General features: G+C 55.7%; 1 protein-coding gene across 1 annotated transcript in view; it reads right to left on the minus strand.

Annotated features, from left to right (window-relative positions):
• ZHX2 (zinc fingers and homeoboxes 2) overlaps positions 1-3,301 on the minus strand; it is a 155,763-nt gene extending 152,462 nt beyond the window's left edge. Inside the window, exon 1 of the mRNA XM_080801564.1 lies at positions 2,949-3,301. The gene's annotated coding sequence lies outside the window, so the exon portion shown is untranslated. The remainder of the gene's footprint in view (positions 1-2,948) is intronic.
• Between the last annotated feature and the right edge of the window lie 2,699 nt (positions 3,302-6,000).

Raw genomic sequence — 6,000 nt, forward strand, 5'->3', positions numbered from 1 at the left:
CCGGGGTCTGGCACTTCACTTACTGTTTGGCCTTGGGCAAGTTGGGAGAATCTCTCTGTGCCTCTGCTTCCTCATCTATAAAAGGGACAGAACGGCAGTACTTACCCCACAGGGTTGTCATGAAGACAAAGTAACCAGAAGCACTTATAAGAGTTCTTGGCATATAAAAATGGTTAATGACCGCACTCTTCCCGGGATGATTATTATAGCTGCTGAATGAACAAATAGATCAACACACAGTTGCTAAATAAATGAATAAAGGAATGAAGCCCAGGAAAATTCTGGAGTTCAGACTCCAGGGCAGGGGTCACCGTTCCTCCTTTTTCATACCTACACCCGTCCCTTTACTTTTCCATACTAATGAGGACTCGCCCTATCCCGGAGCTGCCGTAACAGGAGTGTTGAAGGCAAAGAACCAAGGCCCGGCTTCGCATACTGGCTTCGCATACCGGCTTCCCTTTTTGCTCTGCAGCTTTGGGCAAATTTCTTCACCTCTCTGAGACTCAGTTTCCTCAACTGCAAACTGGAGATAATAACAGTCCTTATCTCACAGGGTTTTGGTGAGAATTAAATGAGAAAGCACCCAGAATAGAAAGCATTGTGCCTGGCCCACTAAAACAGTAAATGTTAGCAACCGTGATCAAACACTGTCATTATTCTCTTTGTCAAGTGCCTGGCGTCCCACTCAATCACATGGCCCTGATGGAGATGAGATACCTGGGGTGGGGGTCACCTCTCCGCAGGTCAATATACCCTGCATTTCATCAGAATACCCTTGAGTACCAACAAACACTTGTCATTCTATCTTTTCCTTTCCATGGGGCTTGGTTAATATATCAGATTTACCCTAAATCCCTGGCCTCTGATTTTCCCCCAAGAGCTGTTAACTTCAGGTGCACCCCCGCTGACATCAAACCGAGCCAGAAGGGGCACGTGCGCACAGGAACAATCAAAGCCTGGCTTTTCAGCACCCACAAAATTCCCACAGATCCCAGGTCCGGTTACTGTCAGCGATGCATTTCAATCTTACTTGTAGATTCCCTCGGCGCCCTGCCTTAAAAGAAGATGTGTATACAGCTTTATATAATTTTCCCTTTAAACTTGAATCAAACCTTTATGTTAGTTCCATTCAAGCACTTGAGGGCTCCATTAATCTATTTTTACTTTTAAACATGCCATTTTACAAGATATTTATTCCACTTGGTTGTCATCCAAATGCTTTTTGACATTACTGCCCTGGGACTGAACTGCTTCAACTCGGGGCCCTCATAAATAGAAAATCACCTTTTGACTGAAGTCTTGAAGAGCTCTCAGAAGCTCACCCCCTTCACTACAACAGGCATTAATTTCTGCTCTACATAAAGGAGTGTGAGTGAGTGTGCCTGCGTGTGTGTGTGTGTGTGTGTGTGTGGTGTTTTAAGAGGGTAAGTGTGGGAGGTCTGAGCTATCCAAGGGATGAAGGGGAGGGATTCCTGCCCCTCGAAAACCTGCCCAAGGGGGCCTGCCTCAGACCCGGAGAGCTGCTGACTTGGACAGACAGCGATCGATCGTCAGGGACCAGGTAGGGGAAGAACTCGAGGGCCTGACAAGACTCAGTGGACCCCCCCCTCCCCCGGACCCGCGGGATAATGCGTCTTTCAAAGGAGATGGGTCCAGGGAAAGTCATTATTCCCCCCCCCCCGCCCCCAACTCCGGACAAACAAAAGGCCGTCCCCGAACAGCGGAACGCAGAGACCCCACTGGCTTTGAAGCCGATCAATCAGGTGGAAGCCCGAGCAAATCACAACTTGGCTTCCCCAAGTTTTCTCCCCAGCCTCACGAGCCACCCTCCTCCTCCGCCTCCGAGCTCCGCACAGCCACGGGGCCAAGGGGACCGTCCTGGGATGCTCACTGGTTCCCAACTTTCCGCTCCTCTCCGTCTCCGCAGCCTCCTGCACAGCGGCGGGGGAAAGGGCAAGTTGGCAGAGGCGAGGATACCAAGTCCTGCGGAAGCCACAAAGACGCCGCGACACCAACAAAGATGAACCTCTCTCCCGTGGGGCGGACGCCAGCGCCAGCTGCCGCTCCGGGGGCGAGCGTGGGCTCGGCTGGCAGAGGCGGCCGCGGGCGTGGGCCGGCCGGCGGCGGACGGCGGGGCCACCACCCCCGGCCCCCCCCGGCCCCCCCCCCCGCGCCGGTCCCCTGCGCGGGCGCCCCGCCACCTGAGCCGGGCGTGGGGGCCGGCGCCGCGCTCCGGCCCTGCCCCCGGCAGGTAGCTCCCGCGGCCGCCCGCAGCCACCGGCGGCGACGAGAGGAGAGGCAGCCTCAACCCACGGCGTCATGCTTCCTGCCACCACAGTACGGCGAATCGTCACCGGGAGAGGGGAGAAGAGGGGAGCGCGGGGGAGGGGGGGCAGCTCGCACACGCAGCCCCCCTGCCTGCCAAACCCGCCGGGCCGGGCCACGTCCCGCCGGAGTCCCCGCGGGACCTGCCCCGTTTGCACAAAGCGCCGCGGCCGGGCCACGGAGGGAGGGAGACGGCCACGAAATAAATAAATAAAAACAGAGTCGGGTCTACGTAACGCCCTGTCGAAAGCGGACGCCATATTTTTTTGTGGCTTATGTCGACATAGGGAAACGTAGACATGTTTTTCCTCCTCCTCCTCCTCCTCGGTCTGGCTCCCATTTATCCAAACTTGTAATCAAAACTCTTAAAAAAAAATCGCCCCCCCTCCGGATCCTCTTATTTCCTCCCACCCGCAAAAAGGGCCCGCACCGCCCCCCCTTCCGCACCCCCCCCCCTCCAATCACAAACCCGGCCAAGTCCCATTAACAACACATTTTCGGGAGCCGCGGCGGCGGCGGCGGCGGTGGGAAAGTTGGGCTGGAGTGGCCGGCGCCCGGCGTGCGGGGCTCGGGGCTGGCGGCGCCGGGCGGGGGGTGCCGGGCGCCGAGGCGAAGTTTCTTACCTGCGCCGGGGCTGGGGACGCGGGGACCCGGGCTGGGAGCGCGGAGACGCGGCACGGGCGTTCCAAAATGGAACTCTGCTGGCTCCCCCCACCCACTCCCCACTCCCCACCGGGCGCCGGGCTCGCGCTCCGTGGGAAAGAGGGGCACGGCCAGCCTGCCAGACAGACGGACAGGAAAAGCCCCCGTACGGGGAACAGTGGCCAAAATTTTAAAAAGAAAAAAAAAAAAAAAAAAAAGAAGGGGAAAAAAAAAAGGGGAAAAAAATGTCTCGATCAGTGGGGAATCTACGCCAAAACCCACATGATCTGTAACGTCAGCATGCGTATTTGCATACGATACCACCACCCGAGCTGCCACCCGGGCTCGGGTTCCGCAGAAAGTTACAAAGTGAAATTCAGCCCCCTCCGGAGACGCCGGCGAAATGTCATTTTCAGGCGGGAGCTGGGTGGGGGGAGGCTGGCCCTAAAGGCGCTGGTTACTAGCCGAGGTTGGGGGGGCAGCAAATTAACTTAAAAGTCGGAGCCCAGTAACGGACTCGGAGGAATTTCTGCGAGGGGAGGAGGGGGAGGCGCGAGCGAGATCATTGAATATTAAGCACGACCCGGCCCGGCGGCCGCGGCCAAACCCTCCCGGTGCAATACCCATTTTCTTTATGAAAAGTTCAAGGTGTCACTGATGAGCTCAACAAACTGTTGATCCTGACCACGTGGAGTGGCAGACGGAGGGACTGCGGGGCGCGGCTGCTGGCCCTGAGCCGGCGGCACCCCCAGACCCCGCGTCCCTCTCTCGGCTCTTAGGGGCCGCGCGCGCGGGTGGGGCCGCCACGCGCCCAGGGCGCTGTCTGCCCTTTCTCCGCGTCTTTGGGCTCAGGGAAATAATAACTTTAAAAAAATTTTTTAAAAAGCGAGATGTTTTGCTCCTGGAATAGTAATAAGAGGGCTTGGGGTAGGGAGGGTGAGAAAGAGCCCCCACTTATATAACGACTTGAAATTAGATGGCTTTCCTGGGGAGATTCGGAGGTTTGCGCTTGCGCCAGGTCGGAGGTTGGTTAAAGATCCTCAAACTTTTCCCCTTGAGAGCCAATAAACAAACAGACGCCCCGGGAGCTGACTTAAACTCTAGTCGGGCCGGCGTTCGCTAGGATTCTCAGACTCGGAGAAATGCACACCCCTGCGGCGCTCGCGGGGAAGTCACTCGGAAGCAGGGCGGGTCACTTTCGGAACTGGGACTCCGGCGTTCCCGGCGGGAAGGGATCCCTAACCGCCGCCCCCTGGCTCCCCTCGGGCGTTTTAGAGTAAAAGCCGGCCGGGAGCTCGCCGCCCTTCGCCGGCGGCCTCGGCGCGGTGAGCTTGCGTTCTGGGCGCGGCGTTCCTGCAGCTCTGCTACGCTAAGGAGCCCTGAGGAATTCGGGATCCAGGGGACGCTTTGGAATCTCACGGGCAACCTGTCTGCGCCTCGCATTCCTGCCCGGACGGACCCATTTCCCCTCCAAGGGCATCTCGACGCTTCAGCCTTTCCCGGTGTGAGTTGGGCGCAAGCGCGCACGAGCGGAGCCGGGGCCAAGGGACGCTGTCTGGGGTCTACTTCTGACAGTCTGAGCGCAGCGAGAAAACAAAGGGAGCCTGGGGCTGGGAGGCTCTGCGGAGTCCCCGCCCGCCCGGAGGATTAGCAGGCTCGGAGCGTCGGGGCTTCCCGGCCAGTCTCTGCTCTGGGGAATTAGAACGAACTCTAGCGGCGGTTTGCGACTCAGCTCCGGGCGCCAGGGCAGCAACAGGTGGCGGTGCGCGGCGCAGTGGCCAGAGGCGAGGACGGGGACTGGGGTGGGGACGGCTGGCCTTGGGGGCGGACCGCGTGGCCAAAGCACTGGGTGACCTTTTGACATTTTAGTTTCTTAGGCTGGGGAGAAGAAACTGGGCGAGAGGTTTTTCTAGGTTCTCCCCTAGGGGATCCAGTTTCTCTAACGTAGCCCCACTGGGGCTCCAGAAGTTTTGACAATAAAAATAGCTCATATGCAAAATTTTCTTACTGGTCTGCACCTGTTTGTTCGGTTATTGCTCATGTAGGGGCTGTCTATTCGTTTTCTTAACGGCGTATAAAACAATGTCCTGGCCTGGGAGGGGTCTCTTGGGTGATGTTCACAGACCCGAGAGGCGAATGATGCAGCTCTCAAAGGACTCATTAAATAACGGCTTCCTTGATGACCAACACCCAGATCGCGTCGCATCTTTCTCAATCTCATTTGATAACTTCTAAGATCCTAATGTATTTGCCATCAATATGAGAATCTAGGCATATTGTTTTATTTTTCTTCCCTCGAGGGTGTGCCCAAAGCCTACAAGAAAAAAGTTAAAAAAGGATCCCCCACCAACTTTAAGAATTTTATACTGCTTACTCTCCACTCTTCTAAGTCTTGATCGCTCTTAGCCTTCACTCTTCCAGGTCATTCCACTGCCTCCCCCCTTAAAAGTGACTATAGTTCTGTTTCGTTCCATGGAAATTATGGAAATCTTAAGGAAACTATTCCCGTTTTGGGTCTTCACCTCCTTTTGATGGTCCATCACTTAGGACGGTTTTCTATAAGCCAAGGTTCCTGTGCCTCCACCTTGTTACCCTCAGCCTCTGGCTGGGTGAGAGATTAATGGGGTGGGAAGGGTCGGGGTTGAGCCAAGCAGGCTAGCCCTCAGCACTGTCCTCTGAGTTCCCGTGTCTTCAGGGCACTTAGATGTCACGGAAACTGTGAGGTTTCTGGTGGGCTGCAGTGTCTGCAAATTGTTCAACGTTTAGCATGGACTGGGCTTGTGCTACAGAAACAGCAGTGAACAAAACAAGGGCGCCTTTGCATTGAGTGCCATGATTTCAGTTTGCTTTATGCGTCGGTGGGGTAGATGGACCCTTATGTGATTCAGGAGCTTTGGAATCAGTAATTATAAGGGTGCTGTTTATTGGGTACTTTGTATGCATATGCCAGTTGCTACTTAATCTTTACAACAACCGTACCAGGCGGTGATTCTCAAAATGTTTTATTTCAGGTCCCTTTAAACTCTCTTAATT

This window comes from Martes martes (genome assembly GCF_963455335.1).
Source record: "Martes martes genome assembly, chromosome: 4".
Classification (NCBI taxonomy): domain Eukaryota; kingdom Metazoa; phylum Chordata; class Mammalia; order Carnivora; family Mustelidae; genus Martes; species Martes martes.